A 25,987-nucleotide genomic window follows, 5' to 3' on the forward strand; every position below is an offset into this window, starting at 1 on the left:
GAGCCCTGGCACAGGCTGCCCGGAGAGGTGGTGGAGTCTCTTTTCTGGAGACATTCCAAACCCATCTGGATGCGTTCCTGTGCCACCTGCTCTGGGTGACCCTGCTCTGGCAGGGGGTTGGACGGGATGATCTCTAGAGGTCCCTTCCAACCCCCACCATCCTGCAATTCTGTGAATACTCCTCCTCTCCCACCCCCAAAACGCTGAGGGCTGTGCAGTAGGGTTGCGCAGTGGACAACATCACGTCTCCTTCGGCTGTCCGGGATGCTGTACTGGCGATGTGGGAAAGACCAGCAGTAAAAGCACTCGTATGACCTGCAAATACACCACCTTATCCCCTTTGACGTAGGCAAAGGAAAGATGCCCTGGCTGGAGCTGCGTGATTCGGAGGGATTCTTCCCCCCCAACCCCGGGGGGGAAGAGTCACCATGCCGGTACCCCAGCGTTTCTCTATGCCGGGGGTGGAGGTGGGGGGGGGGTGTTCTCTGGGTCCCCGTTTCTAATTAACGTGAAGGGGTTTTGACGCTTCGCGTGCCTGCTGTGACTTGCGAATCCCATCCATAAAAAGATTCCCTGAATTTTCAAGTAAATCCAGGGCCCACTTTTGAGCTTGAAGCCGTACATTAGTCAGACTCATTTGCCTAGGAACATGAAAGTCCCTTCCTATTTATCTCCTCATTTGAACTACATAAATAGCCCACAGCAAAAACTCATCTTTCCACTATTCCAACAAATAGCAGCCTTTGAAAAAGAAAAATTAGTGGTGGGTAATTATTTTTGAGGCAGATACCAAAATGATAATTTCTTAAACAATTACTTTGAAATATTAACAATTGTTCTCTAAATTCCAATTTAATTCCTGATATGAATTATAGTTTGTCAGATCTGTGCTTCTGAAACATTTGTTCCTTGAAAAGAACATAAAAAATGCCAGCATAACCTTTTGCCTCCTCGCCCTCTGAGCGGAGTAAAATGCCTTCGCTCTTGTTTTATCAACACAAATAATTAAAACACAAGAGAATGTTTGGGATTTATACAGTTGTTTTTGGCATCTTATTCATATTTATTTGATCTGCGAGATACCATTTTAATTAAAAGCTCACTCTCTCTTCCTACCACCTACCACCCCCCACCTCCCCTTGGCCAGAGAATAAATTATTTATCATACCCTCGCTGCCTCGTGCTGGCAGACAGGCACGGCTTGTGATGCTGGATGCTGGCAGCGAACAGCCCCCTGGGAGGGGACGGGGGATGCCATGGGCGGGGGTCTGCCTGCACCTAGGACCGGGGATGCTGCGGGCAGGGGTCTGCCTGCATCAAGGACCGGGGATGCCACGAGAAGGGGTCTGCCTGCATCAAGGACCAGGGATGCCACGGGCAGGGGTCTGCCTGCACCTAGGACCGGGGATGCCATGGGCAGGGGTCTGCCTGCACCTAGGACCGGGGATACTGCGGGCAGGGGTCTGCCTGCGTCAAGGACCGGGGATGCCGTGGGCCGGGGGTCCGCCTGCATCTAGGACTGGGGATGCCACGGGCAGGGATCCGCCTGCATCAAGGACCGGGGTTGCTGCGGACAGGAGTCCGCCTGCATCAGACCATTTATTCCCTTTGAAGTCCGAGGACTAAATCTAGAGAAGGCGACTTCCCACTGAATTCAACGCTTATCAGAGCCGGCCTGAAACCCCTCAGTTTACCCAGGCACGGCTGGCTGGCGTTTGCACTGGGTAAGGGCTGGCGTCCTCAAGAGGTCCTCCCGTTCTCAGAGCAGAGTCTTCTGCACATACGAAGGGCCACCACGTGCCTCAACCCTACTGGGAAATATCCCCATATTCCTAAACAGGCTGCTCTGGGACTCCTGGTAGTCAAAATGCAGCTCCCAATAGCAGGCATAAGAGATGTATTTAAGTTAAAACTACCCTTGATTAGTGCTAGTATTGCTGAGAAGCTGCAGGTGGGCTTTTGGGCTGGGTCCCCATCTCTTTCTTCTCTACAGCTGCTCTGACAGCAGCTCAATGGCCACTAAATACCCTGGTCTCCATTCCGAAGGACTCCGATCTCCACAAATGAGGTACAAATGCCTCCACAATATAGGTCACATAATTAAATACCAGTACCTAGAATTATTTATGAGACTTTATAGCCATGCAAATTGAGCACTCGAAACATTTTCGTAAGTATTTATGAGTAACCACGAGAAGATCGACCCGAGCCACCAGTTGACAGCAAGGGTTGGCTTTTATCCAAAACTGGCCACCCCGCCTGTTGGCGAGAGGGCTTTTTTCCAGGCTAACGGCTGTCCTTGCACCTTGGGGAGATATGCTGTTTAGGTTTTATTTTTTAACGCGAGGGGTTAGAGGTTAAATGCCACCAATTTAATGTGAAGGAAGAGGTTAAGGGGGCTGTGGAGACAGCATGGAAGAACGTGCCGTTGTGTCTTCGCAATTCAAGGGCAACGCTCAGCTGCAGACCTGCTGGCAAAGGTGGCCATGGACACATGCACCTTCCTGGCCCAGGGACTGTGGAGGTGATGGGGACCGCAGGGGGTTACGGGGGTAATGGGTTGCCCGTCATGGGGGTTTGGGGAGCTCTTCTCACCCTGCAAAGGCAGCAATCGGTCGGGGCAGAGCTGACCCTTGGTTTTGGGTCACTCACAACATCTACAGGTGGTCCCTTGGACCTCGTGGCTCCCAGATGGTCACCTCCGTGATGCAGCTGCATTCTTCCACAGCCCACCCGCTCCCAGCACAGAGACTAATTGGAAAACAGGGTGCTAAAGGAAAAAAAAATAAAAGCCAGGGTTAAATTAATGGGGGGGTGCTGCACGGCAAACTTCACCCTTAGCAACGTGAATCCCTGGCGGCAACCTCCCCCTTTCACGCCGTCCATGCAGGCTGAGAAGGGAAGCAGACGTGGGTTAGTGAGCTTTCGTTGCTTCCCAGCCAGAATCAAAGTCCACAGAATTAGAGAGGAGGGAAAAAAATAAAATAAAACCCTTCTCGTAATGGCTCTGAAGAAATTCCTTTAGGAGATGCGCAGATGGGATTGGAGTAAGGACCAGGGGAGTCACACAGAAGATGACTCTGCTCTGCTCTTCGCCCTGCTCCTTTTTTTTTTTTTTCACCTTTTTTCCCTTTCTCACCGGCCCCAGTCTCCAGATATCTCCAAACTTTCACAAGGAAAGAAACTGCTTTCAAGCAGGAATAAAACAAACAAGGTCATTGGAAAAGATAAAAAATAATGAGTTCCTTTCTGTAGGACTCCTCGCTCGTCTCTCCCTCCCCCTCCCCCCTTTCATCTCACTCCAGAAAACGAAAAATAAATCTTTACTAATCCCTTTGGAGCCCTGCCTCCAGATCCGCCTGCGCTGCACGCTGTAGCCACGCTGAAAATGGGAGCCTGGACTCATGACTCTGGGAAAATCAATTTATTTCCCAATTCCCCCAAACCCTCCCTCGTCCTCCTGCCCCAGACCCACCTCCCCGTGCAGGAGCATCACGGCCGACTTCGATGGATCAGGCTCAGACCAGTCAGCGGCCACCGATGCGGTGTCTTCTCCTGTTTTATTGAAGTTATTTATTTTTTTTTAAGTCCTAGGGATTTGGGAAGTGATGAAAGTCTCCAAGCCGGGTTTTAAATAGTTGATTAAAGAACAGTCAGCAGAGAAGCAGGAGGAAGCTCTTGGGGAATGAAGATGATTTTGGCCAACGTGTGCCGCACAGCTCTGCCCACGTCGGCCCCCCCCACCCCGACTGGGTCTCCCCCCTTCTCCCGGGGGCTCACACTGCCACGGGCTGCTCACCAAAAAGGTTCACCAGAAACACGTGGGTTGGTTTTTTTTTTTTCATCAAAAACCAAATTTGCCCCTACACGCATGCGGGAAGAAAAGGAAGTTTTAAAAATTGAACTTTTTTTTTTTTTTTTGCTCTGCTACTTTTTAAAAAGGAATATTATTCTAGTTAACGTTCTGAAATGACATTTCAGTCTGCAATTGAATAAAACATTTCATTTGATCTAAAATTAATCGGAGTGGGGAGGAGAAGGGTTTATTTTGGTAGGGGAAAAAAAAAAATAAATTAAAGGGTCTGTACTTTGCATTGATCCCAACCATTTCTTATTTGAATTTTTTTGGGTTTTTTTGGGTGGAGGATCGGGCAGTGAGCTGAGAAGTTTTTCATTTGTCCGGCTCTAAGTGGAAGCCCTGAACCGGCGAGGACGTTATGTTTGCAAAATGCAAAGCGTGAACAGTCCCGGTGGGAGCAGTTTGGCCCTGCTCTCATTTCCACAGGCTCGGCTTGCCTGCTGATTTTAAGCCGGAGACGCCGGAGATGTAGGGCTCCTCCTTCTCATCGGATTTCCTAAAAAAAAAAAAAAAAAAATCAGTCCCGTCCACTTTAATTGCTAATCCCACATCATGTCTTACCTCAAAGCGTGTGTTAGTATTAGCAAGGCAGCTTGGAAACGCCTTTGGCTGAGTCCAGCCGAGCTCGGTGGGCCTGAGGATACCTTCGGATGTGCTGATCCCTGGAAAGGCGAGAGGGTTGGACATCCCCCAGCTCTGGATTGATGCCATGAGTGCTGGTCTCACAAAATGTATTTTAGGTAAAAGAGGGTAAAAAAACCCCTCACTCGCCGCAGATTGCACCCTTCAGCAGCTCGGCCTTGATGGAGCAGCCATGGCGGCACCTTCTGCCAACGCAGTGTGTTTGTGTACCTACGCAGTGCGTTTCTGTACCAAGGTAGGCAGATCATAGAATCATAGAATCATAGGGTTGGAAGGGACCTCTGGAGATCAGCTAGTCCAACCCCCCTGCCAGAGCAGGGTCATCCAGAGCAGGTGGCACAGGAACGCGTCCAGGTGGGTTTGGAATGTCTCCAGAGTTGGAGACTCCACCACCTCTCCGGGCAGCCTGTGCCAGGGCTCTGCCACCCTCAAAGTAGAGAAGTTCCTCCTCATGTTTAGGTGGAATCATGTTTAGAGCCACCACAGCCTCTGTGGTTTGGTGGCTGTTTCGCCAGCAGTGCCAGATGAGAGGACTGCCAGCTCAGGGAGCCCTCCAGCTAGCAGCAAAACCAGGCTTCGATACACCAGAAATTGGCCCGAGGTTGGATGGACCAGCCAAGGACAACCATCTTGAGTTCGGTTTGGATGTGTGGGACATCTCCAAAGGAGACCCCCTGCCCTGCAGGACCTGTCACATCTCTAGCTGGCCACCAGGATACCTCTCTGTGGTGCCAACTGCCCAAGTGCCACTGGTCTGGGCTATAACTCCAAACTTATCTGAGTCGGTCCAGACGGCAAAGGACCTTCAGGCCCTCCTCCTCCTGTCTCCCCCCAGGCTGCCGGGCTGGCAGCAAGGGACCGTCACTGCTCCCAGCCAAACCACGTCCCTGCCAGGCTGCCAAAAAGACCTGTGCACACCCCCCCACCCCCAGCTCTGAGCTGATGAAATCAAAAAAGCTTTAAATGAAAATTGCACTGTGGAAGGAGGGGAGGCAATGGCGGAGAGGGGAGGGCAGAGGGGAGCTCCACAGCTGTTTTCTTTCATGTCCTTTAAAGCTCCTGTTATGTCAGGTTTGTTTTTTTTTAATTAAAATGTTTTTTAGGAGGCTGCCGGGATTTACTGCTCCTTGTCCTTGATGGAGGTGAGGTGCGCGGAGAACGTCCCAAGGCTGGCGGGGGGATGGGGGAGGCAGCACCATGGTCCCGAGCCCCCCTGGGCACGGCAAGATCCGACCTGCCCCAGCCTGAGGTGCGCAGGAGACGGGAGACACAGGAAGGAAGCGTCACCCGTACCACGGACTGCGATCGAGACCCTCAGATAGGGCAGAAATAGCCCCCAACCCCTAAAGGTGTTGCTCTCTGCCAGCCCCGCGGCTTCAGGTTGCGGGCTGGAGGGTGAGCAGCTCAGCCGCCTCTGCTTGTGGAAGTGCAGACCTGCATAAAACTAATTCTTTCTCCCGGTCAAAACCCTTGCCTGCAAAGAAACGCTGTGCTTTAATCCCAGCCGGCCTGCATTTTCTGTGTATTTGTAAAATAAATGATCTTTCCATGCTTAGCCAAAGCAGTTATTAATGTTTTCACACCAGAAGAGACGCGCATTGCAATTTCAGTACCTGCTAGTGATGAATAATGAACACCTGAAAAAAAAATACACAAAATATCAGCATTTGCTTGGAAGACATCGGTAAGGAGAAGCCAGGGTTATGATCAACAGTCACAACCAGTGTTTGACCCGTGCTCGGATTGAAACCCCCAAAAAAGCTTCTCGGTGAGACAGAAACCTTGTCGCAGCCCTGCACCGCTCCCCTCCCTTCCTCTAGCCGTAGTGCCCGGTGGAGGCGAGGGGATCTGCTCCTGATAAGTGGGTAAATGATAGCAGCGAGATAAGCAGCGCGCCGCTCCACGCCGGGGCTTTGCACAATATCACGGTTCATTATAAAGGAACGCAAATACCCTGGCAGAATCCTAACCTAATGAAAGCCTTATTTTCCAGAGTAACAGTTCATTACTGGACTTGCTGTGCAGTCTAAACCCCTAAGGTGGGGGAAAAAAAAAAGCAACCAACAAACCTATGCAGGGCTGCTGAACGCGTAGCGAAATCCTGGTAGGCTTGGACATTTGCAGTTCTGCCACATCTCTCTCTGCGGGAGGGAGGAAGATGCATGCTGGAAATCAGAGGGGGTTTTTAGGACTTTGTGGGTGGTTTTAGGGCGTTATGGGTGTTTCAGGATACAGATGCTGTCCCCGCGCAGTGGCAGGTGAAACGCAAGCACCGCTGCCCAGGCTGGTACTCACTTGGGGACAGGCAACCTCCCTGCAACCAGGGGTGTCCATACGCAGGTATCCTGTGTGCCCTGGCACAGGAGATCAGATCTCAGAAGCTGGGGCTCGGAAATCCAAACTAAAACCCATTTATAAATGCGGCAAGATGAGCTGGGAGAAGCTACAGAGCCCCAAGCACCTCAGCTCGTTCCACCTTCAGTTCCTTGCAGGGACCTCGGCTTTGCTGGCTGCCCTTGCAGCAATGCCTGGGAGCAGGGCGAGGGCTACGATTAGAGGGGAAACTTTCCAAAGCCGCGTATGAAATAAAAAGAGGATGATGAGCCTTTTCCCCCCAGCACGTAGAGCCACAGCCTTCCCGCTACCCAGGACAGCCATCACGAACTGTGGTCCATGGACAACCTGCCAGGAGCCTGCAGAGACACGTCTGGTAAAACAAAGCTGCTCATCCTTGCTTCCAGCAGTAAAAGAAGGCAAAACATTGTAAACTCTGCCTTTTTTTCCCCCTCATCTGCTCACAAATAGAGGGGAAAAATAGCAAGACAGCCAACCGAGAGCCTCTCCTCTGCAAGGGCGTGCTGGGATCCCCAACCTGGAAGAAGATGCACCTCCCGATGAACCGATGATTTCCTTCTGACCCTGCCGAGTGGGAGCACCATGGTGGGAGCAGAGCGTGAGTCCAGCCTGAATCCATGCCTGCTCCTGCATCCCACCAACCCCCAGGCTCTGCAAGCCGCTGTTAATCTAGGTGCCTCCAGAGCGGATGTAGAACACATTCACACTCCTCCAAAAAAGAAGGAAAACAAGACAGGCAGTGGTGCAAAGCAGCAGGAACTGATCAGGCAAATGGACAGAGAAAATAGGAAAATATATCCTAGAAATGACGACACCAAGCTGTGTGGTGCAGTCGACACGCTGGAGGGAAGGGATGCCATCCAGAGGGACCTGGACAGGCTGGAGAGGTGGAACTGTGCGAACCTCATGAAGTTCAACCAGGCCAAGTGCAGGGTCCTGCACCTGGGTCATGGCAATCCCAGGCACAAACCCAGGCTGGGCAGAGAATGGACTGAGAGCAGCTCTGAGGAGAAGGACTTGGAGGTGTTGGTGAGTCTCTGGTGAGACTCCATCTGGAGTATTGTGTCCAGCTCTGGAGTCCTCAACACAAGAAGGACACGGACCTGTTGGAGCAAGGCCAGCGGAGGGCCACGAAGATGATCAGCGGGCTGGAGCACCTCTGCTGTGAGGACAGGCTGAGAGAGCTTGGGGGGGTTCAGCCTGGAGAAGAGAAGGCTCCGGGGAGAGCTTAGAGCCCCTTCCAGTCCCTAAAGAGGGCCAACAGGAAGGATGGGGAGGGACTCTGGATCTGGGAGTGTAATGATAGAACACGAGGTAATGGCCTCAAACTGAAAGAGGGGAGATATAGATTAGGTATCGGGAAGAAATTCTTTGCTGTGAGGGTGGTGGGACGCTGGCCCAGGCTGCCCAGAGAAGCTGTGGCTGCCTCATCCCTGGAGGGGTTCAAGGCCAGGTTGGACGGGGCTGGGAGCAGCCTGGTCTGGTGGGAGGTGTCCCGGCCCATGGCAGGGGGTGGCACTGGATGATCTTTAAGGTCCCTTCCAACACAAACCATTCTGTGATTCTATGATTCTATAAGCATATCCTAGAAATGAGGATATATCCTATTTTCTACTCCAACCTTACGCAGGATAACCTGCCCTCCACTTTGGTGGTGCGATAGCTACATTTTTCAACCCACCCATGCATGGCTCGTGAATCTCTATGCCTACATTATTTGGGGACGTAGGAGACAAAGTCCCTGTGGCTTTTGGTAAGACTACAGCTCTTCCTCACAAATGGAAGGAAGGATACTCACTCCCCTAGGTCTGCAACGCTGGGCAGGGCAACTCCTGGCGCGCACCAAAGGTCTGGACATCGATGCTGAAGCCAAGGAGGGACCTCAGAAAATGCAGTCACGTTGTCAGCCAGAAAGCAGCAGTTACATGTCGCTTCTTCACTCCACTTTCACAACCACCACCCATCTTCTTCAAAAGCATCAGCTCTTCCTGACAGCTAGGGCTGTTTAAAAAATGAAGACTCACTGTCAGAAATTTTGTGAAATTACAGTTATTTGTGCTTTTTCCAGGAAGGAAGAGGGCTTGTCTCTGCTAACAGCACCAACTAAAAGTCACGTATTTAGTCTAAAAGTTGTCTATACTCTCGCTATTGTCAACAGGAGGAGAAACCTCCAGAGAACTACTGAACCCGTCTATCATGGACACCCCTTTGGGACAGGACAAATTGCCTTCTGGAAGAAACTTGCTTCTGCATGGACTACAGAGAGAGCTAAAATGAGCATGCACCTAATTTTTACATGACTGGTGAGGTGAGAGGAATCCCAGCCCATATGTTTAAACACATTAGTTCTTCCTTCTTGACATCCTTCGCAATTATTAGTAGCGCCTCCTCCCAGCTTCTCTATTCAGAATATTATTGAACATGTCCATCACTGCAATGGGGAGTTTTGCTGTAAATAATAACAAGGAAGGAGTGCTCCTTTGTGAACCGGCGTAGCCTCCGAGCCCTGCTCGCCCTTCCCTGGCACGCAGGCGTTTTGTCTCTTTTTTACACCTTCCTCCCCAAAGTCAGCCTCTGTAGGCTGAGCCCAAACGAAACGCAGTAATCCCCTGCTCCACAGCAACAGCCTGAGGTGACAAAGGCATCCGTGAACATATATTTACTGATATTATCATTAAACCAGCCCATCTTTCCTAGTCCTATCCGGCTCTAAGCGGGAACCTTCTCAATCACAGATGTCAATGCCAGCTCCCAGCAGAGCTCAAAAGAGCAAGAAAACAAAAATTAAATCACTCCTGGCTTTCACTGAACAGGCTGAGGATGACGCGGTGATGGAGGAGGGAGATGCTTGACTATCTTTTAAAACAGGGATCAACAAACCATAGACACCACAGGAAAGCGAGCTCTGGTCCCCTAACCGAGGGTGCCCAGTCGGTGGGACACATCCACCAGCCACGCAGAAGGGACGTGCTCTGATGTGGGCAAAGCCCTGGCACTCACCACCTGCCAAGTGCCTCCAGGACCCATCCCCATCACCCACGCGGGCTATTTCCTGGAGCAGACCCAGATGGCAATGTCCACACGAGGTCCAGAGAGGAACAAAAGACTCAGGATCCAGGTAGGGAGGTACTTGCTGGAGCCGAGTTTCTCAACACTATTTCTGGGTAGATGGAAAAGGTGCTCCATGAAGAGGTCAGGATGGTGCTTGGTGGGTTTTGAATGCCCACAGGCCAAAGCACACCATATAAAAATAAAAACCCAATGTTCTCATCTCCACCTCCACCATAGGCTTGAGGGGTGAATGCAAATGATGCGCTTCCCCTTCGGTTTCCCCTTGGACAAAATAGGACTATACCGCATCAAGCCACCTTCAGAAATCATGCAAGATTCTTTGGAGAAAAGGGAACCTAATACTGGTTGGTCTATTTATAATATTTGCAGGTAATGGCATGCTAATATGATTCATTAACACTCAGACACTGCTCATTAGTGTCTTTTCACTCTTCCTTCGCAAGGCCCATATTTCTATTTTACACATAATCTGTTTTATTAAGCAGTTTCTTAATAGAAAAGAGTATTATCTTCCATGCAGGTTTTTTATAAATCCCCTCAAATTTAATTAGACCCCAAAAGGTTCAAGGAAGTTTGGGTACGTATCCAAACTTCAGAAAACTCGCTTCTAACTCCACCTCCAAAGCATTTAAGTTTTACTGATCACTGCTACGTGCTCCACTTCCTCCACGTGACATCAGACAATATAACTGTTCTGGCTTTCAAGATCACAGCTCTCCTAGGAAAGTGAAGGGCTTCTGTAATATCTCCCAGTGGGTAAAAGCCCAGCACCAGCCTCTGCAAGGGGCTCGGTCCACCCTTGGGAAATGAGAACATCCCTTTTTCCATCCCTTGGAAAATGACGACGACTGAGCAGGACTTTTAAAGTCCTTCCCTGCTGATTTTCAGCACTGAAACATGAAAGCTCCTGGGCAAAGGATTCTGCTCCCAGACTCAGTTCTTGCCGTGGGGATGCTGAGGCTGAACCCCAGGACCGCAGCAGTGGTTTGAGCTGTACTTCAGCCAGGCTTGAGTCAGCACTGGAGAAGACAACGAAGTAAAGCTCGTTATGTAGCACATCTTGCCTGGTACTCCCGACAGGAGCCAGGGAGGGGAGAGCTCAGCCTGGGTCCAGCCTCACACCAGACCCTCCCCCATCCTCGTCTGCTCCCAGCTCACATCTAAATCTCAGGCTTCGTGTAGCAACACCACCGCCGGACCACTTTTTCTGCTAGAGAAAACATCCCAAACACGAGCAGCGGTGAACATGTCCCTGGAGGATGCACCCCCAGCCCAGGACCTGGGTCTCCACTGGCGGTCCCATCCTTCCCAGGGGCAAACACCCTCAAGCTCTCCGATGCTACAGAGATACAACCCTATACGACAGGGGCGTTTCGAAGCCAAGAAGTTGCCACACATAGAGCACTGGCTGTCGTCTTAGAGCCTACAGCCCCTTTCCTAGCTGTCAAGCTTTCCTCCAGCGAGCAGGATTTGCATTCCTCCGCCACCTTGCCATCCGCTGCCTTTCCCCCTGCTAAAACCTCCCCTCCCTGCCAGGTAGAGGATTTTTGAGCCGCCATTCCTCCTCATTATCATAAAACAGTTAGCTACCTATTGTTCTACTTTATGCAGAAATTGCAATTGCATCCGTAGCTTTAAACAAATGGGAAAATGTTCTAAAACACGGGCTTTTATTGAATTAAATATTAACATAAATACAGGGCTGAATGCAGCACTGGATTATTAATTTTAATATTTAATCCAACAAGAAACCTTATGGTTGTTTTAGGGTGGTTTATTTTCTCTAATCCAATTCATTTCCCCTCAGCACTAAAATTAAGTTTTCTTAATGAAGGAAGGTGATCAGGAAAGTGTACTCTTGTGGTGCAGAATATTACGGTCTGGTGACTGAGAGCATAGAAATAGTAAGAAGAGAAAGCAACGGCAATAACGATACCCCTGTGTTGGCATGGACAAGAATAAAAGGGATGTAATTAATACAATGCACGGGTCAGATGAATACGAGCTCGAGGAGATTAAAGAAAGCAGGTGAACCTTAAGTGTTTGTCATTCAGAGCAAAACCGGCACCAGTGGCTAACTTTGGGGAAGACATCTTTAAACACACGCTCACCGACTGGGCAGCAACAGAGGTGTTTGAGGACAGCCCTTCAGCCCAGGCCCGTGCCCTGCAGCTGGTGTGGCCGTCCTCACCTCAGCGCTGCACCGAGGGCTTAGCTGTAGAGCCGTCCTTTAAGATGATGTTCCTCCTTCCAGCTAGGTCTGGCACATCCACCAGCTTCCGGGTCCAGCAGCCCCGTGCCTTTGAGGGATGCTTGCTGCCTGCTCTGGAGGAGGTGTAGTGGGAGTGCTGGTGAAGGCAACTGGTTGGCCTTATTCACGGGAAGGGTCATGCAGCATTTGGGCTGCGTCCCCAGCAGCGTGGGTGGCAGGGCGAGGGGGGGGATTCTGCCCCTCTGCTCCGCTCGGGGGAGACCCCCCTGCAGTGCTGCCTCCAGCTCTGGGGCACCAACAGCAGAAGGACACGGAGCTGTTGGAGCGGGGCCAGAGGAGGCCCCGGAGATGCTGGGAGGGCTGGAGCCCCTCTGCTGTGAGGGCAGGCTGAGAGAGCTGGGGGGGTTCAGTCTGGAGAAGGCTCCAGGGAGACCTTCGAGCAGCTTTCCAGTATCTGAAGGGCTCCTACAAGAAAGCTGGATGGGCTTTTTACAAGGGCATGTAGTGATAGCACTAGGGCTAATGGCTTCAAACTGAAAGAGGGCAGATTCAGGATGAGATCTGAGGAAGCAATTCTTTGCTGTGAGGGTGGTGAGCCCCTGGCCCAGGTTGCCCAGAGAAGCTGTGGCTGCCCCATTCCTGGAGGTGTTCAAGGCCAGGTTGGATGGGGCTGGGAGCAGCCTGGTCTGGTGGAGGTGTCCCTGCCCAGGGCAGGGGGTGGCACTGGGTGGTTTCTAAGGTCCCTTCCAACCCAAACCCTTCTGTTATCCTATGATTTCTGTCTGAATTCGCCCCTGCTCTGATGTTTCTCACCCATCCTGCTGGCTGCTGCTTCCCGACCGGGCTGCGAGGGACACAGTGGGCCAGGCTGCACGTCTGGATTTTAGCGATGACATTTTAAGTTGGAGGAAGGTAGAAAACCCGGGCAGGAAAATGCTTTGGAAAAAGTATTTTACAGCAGCTGCAGCTAGAGTAAACCAGTCTAGCGCTTTTTTTATTTACGCCAGCTGGGAATCTGGTCCAGAAGCCTGGGAGGAGTCTCCCTTCCCCAAATGGAGCAGCATCCTTTCTTCTGCCGCCTTCTTTTTTTTTTTTTTTTCATCCAGGCTGTAGACACACTCTGTTCTCTGCCCTGATAACACAATAACCTGGGGGCAGTTGCGTTTCCATAGGACACATCACGCTGGGCAGAAACCCCCACCTTTTCTGGTGTGATCTGTCTCTTCCTTTGGCTTCTGGGACAACTGCTGCTTCACATGGTAACTACAAGGTGGGAGGTGAAGTTCTTGCTTTGGAAAGTTGCTCTGTGATACGGGCTGGGCGTGCAGAGAGAGAGAGAGCGAGCGAGGGAGAGCCTCTGGGGCCAGCAGTGGAGGGCGAGAGGCAGCCAGGAGTGGAGGACACCGACCAAGGGAGGCCAAGCCGGAGGCGGGGGATGGCGAGGCTTCATTGGGATTCAGAGGCGCCCAAGCGAAGGAGCAGACGGCGTCTGACCGCTGATGCTGAATAGCAACAAGCTTCCCCGAGCACTAGGCAGCTACCTGCAATTATTTTCAGGCAGCGCCGTCCATCTGGAACGAGGTTGGGAATGGCAGCGCCTGGGGCGGGGGGGGGCTCTTTGGAGACCCCCATGCCGCCTCACCCCGCACAGACGCTTTTTCAGGAGAGCCCAAACCCTGCTTGCTATTTCCCCCCTATCTCCGAGCAGTAGCAACCTCCCAAAAAGCACTGGGCACCCCCAGCACCCGGCACCCACAAAGCCACAGGCATCAGAGGAAAGGGAGAAACCATGGGCAGATGGGTTCAGCGGGTGAAAGATGGCATGACCCCCTTAGGATGAGCCCTGATGGATCGGCGGAGGGTCTGCCCGCGTGTCTGCCCTCCCCAGCGAGCCAGCCATCAGCTTGTGATGGTGAAGCGCAGGTGTTTTTCTTCCCCAAGACCCCAGCAGGCAGGGAGAGGAAAGACGGCCCATCCATGCCAACACATCCTTTGGTTTCATTGTTTAAGCTCTTAAGCTCCTATTTGAATTTGAGCTGTAAAACATTGAACTGATTAAAAAAAGAAATAAATAAATAAATAAAAAAAAAAGAGCCTCCCTTAATCCGGAGAAGAGGGCTGGATGAATGTTTGTCTTCACGGCTCCCTCTATCAACTCTGCCGTTTCCTGGGATGATGGGAAGGGGACCTGCCCCTTTCCCACAGCGGGAAAGCCAAAGCTGGGTCCTGCCAGGTCCCACAAGTCCCCTGCCCGATGCCGATGGCTAAAGGGGCAGAAAAGGCAGGAAGAAATGTGTCTGTGCTACTTGCTTGTTGCTGGAGATGGGCCTGGAGTGCAATCCCTGGGCAATATTGTAGCCTTCGGATTATTACCTGTCACTACAGTGCCAGCGAAACACCCCGGCCTCCAGCACCTGCCTGCTGTGGGGCTGGAGGTGAAAGAGTGCCAAGACAAAGACGGCAAAGCCTGCCTCGCAACCAGTGACATGATGATTATCGCTATTGCTTCTAATCACACTTAATGATGGCACAGGAGAGCAGCGTGGCCATAGGGAATCGATTTGTCGCCGGTCCGTCCTGGTCCGGCAGAAAACAACAACAAAAGTCCCTTATTGCTGAGGCAAGTCAACGATGAGCGTGTTCACACCTTGGTCACAAACTGGACACCCCTATTAATGACGGTGTCTCTTGGCCCACTACTGAATCTCACATCATGGAGGAAAATAACATAGTTACGGGCTGCCGTGGCTGTGCTGACCGTGCTTATTTATAAGGTTTCGGGTTTTCATTGTCACGTGTACACTGTTGCACACCGTGGTGCACAACCAAGACCTGGGCAATGAGCGTGCGAGCAGCTCATGCCCATGCTCACCGGCCTGGCCCAAACCATCCCTGTGGTTCTGCGCTCTCCTGGCATAGAAAGGTGCGAAAAAAAATATGGCAATTGTAGGTGGAAAACCAGGCCTGTGGAAGGGTGCGACTGCCCGGAGGACAGCTGGAGCAAAGGGTGGCCGGTACCGCAGCCGCTGAAGGCTGGAGCAACCTTGGGAAGCAAAAGGGATCCAGTTTCACATGGCAGAATGGGCTGGCCCTGGACTGAGCATCATTAACCACTTATCCCCATGGAAAGGGCTCACAAATAAAGGTGAGAGCATCTTCCCCACAAAGCCAGGGAGAACCAGGGTGCTGGAGCAAATGGCAGCTTGGGTCTGGTACAAGAGGAGGGTCTGTGCTTGGGAAGGACGAGAGCTGGGACAACAAAACCTGCCTGAGCTTTTAACCAGGTTATCCCAGATGCGAGCTCCACGAACGTACAGACAGGTTATCCCAGATGCGAGCTCCACAAACATACAGCCGCCCTGCTCCCGTGCTGGCACAGCCGCCCCGGGCTGAGCTGAATCCCAGCGACCCACCTGAAAGGCATCTGCTCGCTCTCCGCCACTCCAGCTTCTTCATTCAGCATAGGCAGCCCAGAAGGATGAATTTGCGAGTAACCGTGCCTGGCACCTTGGCAGACCCCAGGCAACCTTCTGGAGCAGAGGGAATCTGCAAAACAACAACAAGCACGAGCAAGTGAGAGACGGTCAGAGGGGGGTTTTTTATTGCTTTACAATGATGATTTGTTTGTTTTGCACCTGGTTACAAATGCTAATAAAACATGGTTTTCAGCAGCATTTTTCACTCTCCTGTTTTTTTTCTAGGCAGAAAAAAAAAAAAAAAAAAAAACAAAAAAAAGTTGTGACAAAAATGCCCCGCTTCAGGAGAGACTTCCCTATCCCTGGCATGGCAAAAAGCCAGTTTTGTTGAGATCTAGAAGTGACTTCATGTACCTGAACAGGACTGCTGCTTGGGAGAGGAAGGTACCATTGCCAGGACCACACTGCCTACGGTAACAGGGAGTAAAGAGGTATCAGGGGACAGAAAATACCGCTGACTGGACGATGCCACGGAGCCTAATTGCAGGGCAATGTGCCCAGGGAGAGCTCTGGCACAGATGTGCTGCAGAGCATCCCCCCAGAGGGGCTGGCGCGGCCCAGAGCAGAGGGATGAATCCCACTGACCATGCTGTCTCCCAGTAAAAGCCGGAGCTGCTCTAACACCCACTGACACCGCTCCTCGCCGTGAGCCAGGGACACACGCCATCCCCGAGGCCACGTGTCACCTGCCGTCTGCAGGAGTCATGGTGTGATGGAGGGCTAATGCAGCAGAGGCGTGGGAGGGAACAGGGGCTGGATGCTCAGCCCAGGATGGATGGACAAGAGCTAAATACAACCCTCCTTCTATACATATTTACATCCTATTTACCCTCCTCTGATATGTCTTATTTACATTCAGATAATCCTTAAGGCAGGAAATTCCCGCTGGGTACATCTTTACCCTTCCCTTATTTTCTTTCTCTCTTTTCTCCTATTACTTTCTCTACCCGTCATCCCTGTCTGTAGCTATTTCTTGTGCTGGTTTCAGCTCTTCCCTTTCCCGGCTTGCAGGGACAGAGAGGAGCTCCACCGGTGAGGCACCGGGGGACGTGTAGCTGGGAGGGAGTGACGCCAAGGCTGTGAGAAGAATGCTGCCTGGCTGTGAGAGGGTTAAGCCCCGTGTATTCTGCAGCATGGCTGGCTTAAGCCGGCAAAGTCTCTCCGGAGCGATCAGACGTGCCCAAGCTGTGGGGGTCTCCTTCCTCGGCAGGGCTGGGGAGAATTTGCACAGGCGGCTCAGCTCCGGCAGGGATGGACGCTGCCTCCTCACCCCTTCCCTCCCCTCCAACGGGTGGAAATCAGCGCCGCTGCCCACCACCGCCAAGGGCTGGGATGCCCTCTGACCAAACACAGCTCTCTAGACACACGGCGCCTTTCGGGGACAAGCTCTCCTCGCTCCCTTCCCCACGCCTCATTTTCCTCCTCTTTCACCTTCCTTAAATCAGCTGGGACGGGCTGGGAAAGCCGCGCGCAACCAGTGGCCTCCAGTCTGCCACGCTGAGCGGGGCACGCAGCAAGCACGGGGCTGTGTTTCTCCCTCGGCGCGTGTCAGGGTGACGGAGGGAGGGTGCCGAGCCGGCTTCACGCGCGCGGGCGCAGCAGCAGGATGCTCCGGCCAGAGAGGTTCGCCCCTAAAACGCCCATGCGGTTCTAGGGCACCCCTTCCCTTTCCGTGGGTGCCCGTTAGCGGGGGTGCTCGGCTGCTGCAAAGATGCCGTTTGCCACGAGAGGACACCATCCCACCTCCGACGTCCTCGGCGCGCAACGGCCGGGTAAAAATAATCCATTATAATATTACAGGGACCGACTGGAACACACACGTCGGAGAGGAGAGCGAGAAAGAAACAATATGTTTATCATCCTGCCGTACCCAGCGAGAGCGCTGCCCTGCCATTTATTTATGCAGCAAGTACCCCTTTAAATATACAAATCGCAGGAACATTAGGCTGGAATAGGCAGACCAGGGATTAGCCTGAATATACTTCATTTGGTGATTTGTGAGTGCCTGCGTGTGAGAGGGGACGTACGTGTGCGCGTGTGCATGTGTTGGTTGACTTTAAAATGGAATAAACCACATTTAGCAGCTAGGTAGCTATGGAAACATAACCAAAATTGTTCTACCACCTTTCTGCCGCACTGCTTTCTGCAGCCCTGCAAATACTGTCAAGGGAGGGCTGAATATTGTTTCTTATAAATAATAGAATGTAAAGAGCTGCAGAAAGAATCACTAAATTAGGATCTTGAAGTGAGGACGGTTCAGGAAAAAAAATGCCCGGTAGATGCAATATTAGTTTCCAATGACTTAGCAATGATAAGGGACTTAATTTCATTCTTTTGTCTGTATTTTTGCAATTTGCAGAAAGGTGCAGGCTGAGGAAATCCACGTATTTTGGTGCCTGCACTTCGCGGGGAGGTAAGTGTGTACATACATAAATACATATGCACAAACGCACTCCGCGCGGCCTATGCAGCGACAGGAATCTATCAACGGATTTCGCAGTGTTTAAAAAGCAAAGGATTTCACCTGGTACCCAGCTTTTTTTTCTGCATGCCGCAGACACAACCAGAAGCAATTCCAGCTCTGCAGCTCCACTCTGCCCCGGCCGGGCTCCCCGGTTTCTCTCCTGACCGATGGATTTGCCACTAATCCTGCCCACGGGCCCCCCCGCCACGCCCAATGCCCTGCCAACCTTGTTGAGGTATTTAGAGGCTGAGAAGACTGGTTATATATCACAGCTGATTTTAAAGAGCCCTTAAAACCGGGTATTAAATTCTGGCCCACCAGACTCCACCAGACAACGCTCAGTTGTTTCCACTGGGGCCAGGATTTAATCCTCGGACACGCAGAGATTTTCCAGGGCTGAGCCATCAGGGCGAGTCCATTTAAGTCTTTTAGGGCTGAAATCTGTCACCTGGTGCAGCCCAGGTGACAGTGTGATGCACAAACGGGACTTCCCAGCTGCTTGGCTTGCAACCCCACTGAGGACGGGGGGCCGACAGGGAACGGCCAGGAGAAGGAGAGGGGTCAACATGGGGCTTGCTGTCCTACAGGCCAATGGCAAGAGGGGTCTGGTCAGGTGTGCCACTCCTTACTGATGTCCCCCCGTTGAGCTGGTTTTTGGGTGCTGGCATAGTTCCTATTCCCAGCTGTCAAATACAGAGAGCCAAGGTTGGGGTCTCTATACAGCATCAGCCCCAGCCAGAGCTGAGGTCCATCCAGCTCCACATCTACCTCCTCTAAGCCACCCATGACTTGTTTCCTCTCATTTGCCCCTTCAGTCCTCCTCAGATCAAGGTATCCTGGTCACCAGAAGTCCTGCTGCTACAATGGGTAGCTCTGGTTTCCTTTCCCATCTTTCCTTGCGCGTCACCCCCTGAGACATGGACACCAGAACTACACACAGCATACAAGACAGGGGTGCACCGTGCATGTATCCAGTCGCATAATGACAGGCTCCGTTTTACCCACCATTTCTTCCGCTGTGACTCCTCACGTTGCCCTTGCCTTTGTAGTCACTGCTGACATTTCCAGAAACAGCCTGCAATGCCTCTACAGTCTCCTTCCAGGGTGGTAAGAGCTCACTTCGACCACACTGCTGTATGATCTTTGTTGATCTACTGTTGATCTTTCTCCTTGTGCAGCTACCAACACCAAACCTCCTCCGCCATGTCATCATGCAGTCATCGGTAAGCAGCCACCCTTCTGCACTTTTTTGCAGTCATCTTTTGTTGGTACTGCCCTGAATAATTCCTGCTTCCTTGCAAATTTTGGTGTCTGTCTGCTCCCCTTTGCAGATCGTTTGTGGATAGGCCAGCACAAGCCCTACCACAAATCCCTGGAGGACTTCACGTGTAATCTCTGCCTGCCATGCAAGGGGATTGCTGTTTCTCAGACACTGTTGGAGAAGGCTGTTGGTACACGACAGCACCTCCACTCCTATCCCATGGCAACTATGTTTTTGAAAGCCTTTTTTGGAGAGGTCTAAGTGAACCTGCTTTGTCAGGAGGGGTTGGACTAGATGATCTCCATAGGTGCCTTCCAACCCCTACAATTCTGTGACTCTGTGACTTGGAAAAGAAGCCCAGAGCCCAAAATGTACTGAGCTTGTGCAAATACTGCTTTATTTCAGGACCACAAGCAAAGACCAGTCTGGATGGGGCTTTGAGCAACCTGGTCTAGTGGGAGGTGTCCCTGCCCATGGCAGTGGGGTTGGAACTAGATGATCTTTAAGGTCCCTTCCAACCCAAACCATTCTACGCCGCTATGATTCTATAATCAACATCCTCCTTTTCATCTTGGTGCGCGTGCGCACTTGCTTTCTGTCCCTCTTCCTCCTTCAAGCCTAGCAAAGGCACATCTTACCTTGCTCTCATGTGCGAGGTCTGGTCCATCGGACAAAGCTCCCTCATGAACCAGCTCCTCACCCACCAGGCTGGCTTCCAGCAGCATGTGGATTTCAGACCCCACTGCAGGATGAGAGGAAGGCAGAAGCTTCTCCTACATCTGAACCACTGACCCTCCTCCTGTGTGATCCACCAGACACCCACTGGATGGGAGCCTTTATCAGGACTGGGACTTGAGCTAGAAGGCAACTTGTTTTGGGCTTGCCCAGGACTCAAAGTAAGTAAGGTGCAGGAAGCCCACCTCCCCTCAGCAGGACCGCTGTGCTTGCAGTCAGGGTTCTCCAAAGAAGCCTCCAAAGGAGGAGGGGGATGCTGACGGACACATTTATTAAAGTGTTTTAGGGCCTAAAGCAAGATTTGCTTCTGCAGCCATTAGCACGTCTACATGTCAGGTGTCCAAAAAAGTTCATCTAGAGTTCCACTACAATCTGTGGAGAGAGGTCAGTCTTTCTGGACACTGACTGAACTCTCCTTAGACAGGATGAGTGATCCAAGGAAGTCCAGTCTTTCTCCACTAACCCCAGGAGAAGCCAGGCCAACCAGCTCAGCACAGGAACCAGGCTGAAGAGGTGATGTTAGGAGAGAAGCCCACGGCCCATAGAAACTGAGAAAAAACAACCCAACAACACACTCTAAGGAGCCACTTTCACTGTTCAGAACCAGGTGTCAACTGACGGATGGATGCCTGAACACATTTTTACAACCAGCCATCACATGGGCTCTGGGCCTGAACCACCTTGGGCTGCTATGAGGACAGAGAGTTGGCAGAGATTGTTCATCCTCCAGAGCCAGGCAAACACGCTGGAGATCTTGGCTCCCACCAGGGCCTCTCAGCAGAGATGCCTTCTGCCAGGGAGGAAGGAGAAGGGGTGATGAAGCAAATACCTTTGGCAAGCTTGGCAGAGTTAGTGCTGCTGATTAGCAGCAACGGAGGGCTTCAGAGACAGCTGTGCTGCTCCATCCTCTCTGCCATTAGCAAGCCAGCCTCGTGAGATAGCCCAGTCAGGGGTGAGGCCCTGCCCTTCTTCAGATATTGGATTTGCCAGACCACGGAAGCGGCAATGCCAACTTCTCCATCCTGCCTGATGGAGGGCGTGCTGCCCAGTCACATCACAGCCCCCCGTACCATCGTTCTGGATTTGGAGGTTGGGAGCAGATCCCTCTGCAGCCCAATGTGTTGTTGCTTTAACGATCAGAAGGATGGAAAAACAAAACCCTTTACTGTCTATTGTTAAAGTTTACTGTCTAATCTTTTAATAAACAGTCAAGTTCTTCCTCCGATCATTAAATCAGCAGTAAAGCAGGAGGGAGACTGGTTTATGAGATCCTATCTGCAACACTAACATACAAATGTGAGGTCTTGGCAGCTGCCAACAGCTACGCCCAGTTGCATAGCTTCCTGCCCACGTTGAGGACTGGATCTGCTGCTGGTTTGGAAGAGGTACAGCTCATCCCGCAATGTGGGAAATGGGCAGAGAGTGAGACCTCTCAAGGGCCCTTCTCACCCAATCCTCTGTTGAACTTCACATCAGTGGAAAGAAGACAGTGCAAAGCATAGACTCACAGAATGTGTTGGGTGGAAAGGGACGTCTAAAGGCCATCTAGTCCAACCCCCCTGCAGTCAGCAGGGACATCTTCAACTAGATCAGGTTGCTCAGAGCCTCATCAAGCCTGGCCTTGAATGTCTCCAGGGATGGGGCCTCCACCACCTCTCTGGGCAACCTGGGCCAATGTCTCACCACCCTCAGTGTAAAGAACTTCTTCCGAATGTCTCATCTAAACCTGCCCTGCTCTAGTTTAAAACCATTGCCCCTCGTCCTATCGCTACATGCCCTTGCAAACAGGTGATATACGATGTTCTGGCCCCAAGAAAGGTCAGGAAATCCTCCTCGAGATGACGAATGGGGCGCATCTTCTCAGAATGGTTTAGGACAAGCAAGCTGAGCAGTGCTGTTTACGGCTAAGTCTTTGGAAGTTGAATGGACACGTTTAAATGGCACCAGTTGACCACGTTCGGTGGTCAGAGGCACACTTTACAATTAGCCCATAGCTGCTGTTGTACCCACAGCATCACAGGTGCCTGGGGCTCACCAGGAGTCCCAAAGGAGCTGGATGATTTACTGGATGAGAACGAAACCAGCTACAGCTATGGGCTTAAAAATAGAAGCAATTAAACCCACAGGCTTCGGGGCGAGAGGGACGGGGCGTATTATCACCTGGCTGGGGGCAACACCACTGTCACCCTGCAGCAGCAGGTTCTGTCTCCATGCTCTGCAGCACCAACGCTGGGACACTGCTGACTGGACTCGAGTGCCACACAATTAGACCTAACGCCTTTGTTATCTCTGGGATGATTCCTGTTTGCTTGAAAGCACTAACACCCTTTAATCTTTGTTTTTCCAGGAATTCACAGCCTCTCACCCAGCAGCTGTGGGCTGTGCGGACCTGAGCACAAGCAGACATGGTGGTAATGTCTGCTCCTTGTAGGACTAACTTCTGAACACCTTCCAAAAAACTTATCTGCCACTTTTACTCTGGAAGTAATAATGAACATCCCACCACCCATCCCCAAAGTAATTTTCAATAGCTCACAGTTGTTGCATCAACTTGCATTGCTAGCAGTGAGGTTTTATCTCCTCGGGGGTGGCTCTGTGGGCAATAGATACCAGGTTTCCTGCTTACCACCATTTGTGGGCTGCCCCAACCGTTTGTCCAGTCATAAAATTATTAGCACATTATCCCTGGGCAATAGCCTGTAATTTTCTTTTTTTATTACTCAATAAACAGTTTGGAAGCCAACCCCTCAGAGTGAGAAGAGAAACTAACTTACTATTTACACATACATAACCAGTGCCGCAAAGAGACGGTGCAAGAGCTCTGAAAAGCTACCAAAAAAAAAAAAAGGAGAGAACAGTATTAGCTAAGATTTTTTTAAATTTTTTTTTTTTGGTAAGGAAAGTAAAATGTGGTATAGGACATTTGCAGGGGAATGGGGGAAAAGAGACAAAGTCTTGAGAAGTCCTGCAGGAGAGGGCTGCTGGACCGAAGGGACTGAGGTGAAAGCATGGGCAGCAGGGCGAGGGGGGGCATTCTGCCCCTCTGCTCCGCTCGGGGGAGACCCCCCTGCAGTGCTGCCTCCAGCTCTGGGGCACCAAGAGCAGAAGGACACGGAGCTGTTGGAGCGGGGCCAGAGGAGGCCCCGGAGATGCTGGGAGGGCTGGAGCCCCTCTGCTGGGAGGACAGGCTGAGAGAGCTGGGGGGGTTCAGCCTGGAGAAGAGAAGGCTCTGGGGACACCTTCCAGCCCCTTCCAGTCCCTAAAGGGGCTCCAGGAGAGCTGGGGAGGGACTCAGGATCAGGGAGGGGAGCCATGGGACGAGGGGGGACAGTTTTACACTGAAAGAGGGGAGATTTAGGTGAGATGTGAGGAAGCAATTCTTTGCTGTGAGGGTGGTGGGACGCTGGCCCAGGTTGTCCAGAGAAGCTGTGGCTGCCCCATCCCTGGAGGGGTTCAAGGCCAGGTTGGACGGGGCTGGGAGCAGCCTGGTCTGGTGGGAGGTGTCCCTGCCCAGGGCAGGGGGTGGCACTGGGTGGTTTCTAAGGTCCCTTCCAACCCAAACCATTCTATGGTTAAATTTCCTTGATAACAGTGCCAGCAGCACGCTCCCTGTGGTTTTCCATACCTGGGTCCCCAATGCCAGTGCTCCCCCATGAACATGCCCGGATGCCTGGAGAGCCTTGGGAAAGAAAAATACAGCAGTTAGCTGACACAGTACAGCTATAGTCATTCCAACTATATTATAGCTATATATTTCCAGCTATAGCGAGGAGAAGGGGCTTTGACAGAGGAAGGAGATTGTTCTAAATGAAAAAGAAATGCAGTTTATGGAGAGTGAAACCTAGTCCTAAATCTAAGCCTAATTGAATTATAAATAGCCTGGATGCTTTCTTTCCATTCACAAGCTTGTTAAACTTCCAAATATATGTATATATAATCTTACATTTTCTAAACATTTCTATTCAACTTCCTGTTTCAGCGTTAACATTTTCTGTTTCAAAGTTGACCTATTTTGAGGAGTAAGAACATTAGCTGAATTCCCCCAAATCGAAATGCTTCACTCCGGGTTGAAAAAAATATTGGGAGGTTTGTTGTTTTTTTCCCTTTCTCCATAGTAGTATACTCCTCACTGGGAGCTACCAGAATGGATTTTGTTCATTCTTTTGAAGTCCAGTTCAGCCATGGAAGCGAAAAAAACAATCCCTCTACACAATTTGCACAGCAATGATTTCCAGCCTACTTTCCCATTTCAAATTAAACTATCTAATCTATGCCAGGGATTTGGGATATAGGAATTTGAAGGGTAACTAGGGATTGATAAATTGAGTAATGGGGTTTATCTATAACAACGGTTTCTTGGGTCAGAAACACTGGCCATAGCCTCCTCCATCCTATCGGACACAGATTTCTCTTGACACCCACCGCTGCAGTTCGTCGGCAGCTTTGGAATTAAAGGTGAGAGAAGATTTTGTGTTGCGGGCCAGTCTCTTGATGAATTCACTCACAGTCAAGTGAAAGCTTTCAGGAGTCATTCTTCAAGTATTTTGAACCCTTCCCCTGCCAGTATTTGATTAAAGAGATTTTTAATTGACGCAAGATACCTCAACGCTACCGCTGCCATTGGTGTGAGAGGAAATAAAAATCTCACAACTGTCCCGAAAGCCAAAGATACATATTGGAGCATCCGTGCAAGATTGCGTGTTTCAGTTTGCTGTTCTTGGAAAGGCTTGTTAATAAGGATGACTTCGTCTTTGCAAACCGTGGCAATGTTTTTGGTACAGCAGAAATTATCCTCAGCAGAGTTGGGAAAAGCTGTCTCACTGGAAGGTGTGGGCAAGATGAAATGGCAGGAGGTTTTTCTTTCTGATGCAGTTCTTTTCTTTTTTTTTTTTTGTTTTTTTTAGCAGCTATCCCGATGCCATTCTCCTACTCTGCAACAATGTCGGGCTGGAGAGAAAAATAAATAAATCCATTTGGGTTACTATTTGCACATCTCAGAGCCTTTGCTCCAGGCTGCCTGGAGGCTGTTGGACAACTCCGCACCATCACCAAGTTTCCTTGACGCTGCCTACAAGATTTTCTTTCTAAAGCCAGACTCTGAAGCACAGATCTCCCCTGCATGCCAGCTCCTGCAAACCAGTCCTCATTTGAAGATTCAGCCACCCTAACATGTGACGGAGTGAGATCTGTGTAGCTTTCTGACAGCGTAGCGCGGAGCCCAACTTTCCCAAACTTTTCACAAAAGGTTGTGTTGGGACTGCTCGGTGCAATCAGTGCATGAGCTGTTAATGTGGAACTCATGATTGCTTGCAGCAATCACGGGGTCTGAAAACACAGCAGGATTCAAAGGAAGATCAGACACTCGCACAAGGTAACAAGGACACCTTAAAATGAGCAGCTATTGAATTGGGATTGGGAGCTAATTTATCCCAAGGGAAGGTTATTTGTTAACTGCCTCTTGAAGAGTTTCTGGTAGAGCTGAAGGAAGGGTGACAATTCCTCTTCACAACAACCCCCAAGGATTATTCACCCTCCACCGGAATGAAAATTAAAGCTTCTTGAAGGAGGGGGACAGGGACTCCAGACAGCAGCACAGACGCTTCAGGTTCAAATCCCAGTTGCCTGAGGGAGACAGAGGTTACCCAGCCCCAGAAACCAGGGCCAAGACCTCCCTGTTTGGGACATCCCAGGGTAGCTCCCCCACTTGCTGCCACTCCAGATGGGCACCAGCCCCTCAAGGATGCTATGTCACATCTGCAGCCGCCGTACAGGTGCTCAGGTGTCACTGGTACCCACCACCCTTAGGTGCCTGCATTCCCACCCTAAAATGTCTTCAGCCAAATAGCGGGCATTTGAGAGACAGAAAAAACTCTTACTCAGGTTTCTTCTGACTCCAGTACTATTCAAACCC

At 51.1% G+C, this 25,987-nt stretch overlaps 1 long non-coding RNA gene across 2 annotated transcripts; it reads right to left on the reverse strand.

The window, feature by feature from the left end:
* Window positions 1–3,516: 3,516 nt before the first annotated feature.
* LOC134517403 (uncharacterized) lies at window positions 3,517–25,017 on the reverse strand. Of its 2 annotated transcripts, XR_010071619.1 has the most exons (5): window positions 24,499–25,017; window positions 23,702–23,755; window positions 15,554–15,686; window positions 8,655–8,857; window positions 3,517–4,355 (listed from the first exon to the last, which is right to left on the reverse strand). It is a non-coding gene; the product is annotated as an uncharacterized LOC134517403 (long non-coding RNA). The 2 variants fall into 2 exon arrangements; XR_010071618.1 differs by lacking the exon at window positions 3,517–4,355 and having other exon boundaries at window positions 7,988–8,857.
* Between the last annotated feature and the right edge of the window lie 970 nt (window positions 25,018–25,987).

This window comes from Chroicocephalus ridibundus, chromosome 6, assembly GCF_963924245.1.
Source record: "Chroicocephalus ridibundus chromosome 6, bChrRid1.1, whole genome shotgun sequence".
NCBI lineage: Eukaryota > Metazoa > Chordata > Aves > Charadriiformes > Laridae > Chroicocephalus > Chroicocephalus ridibundus.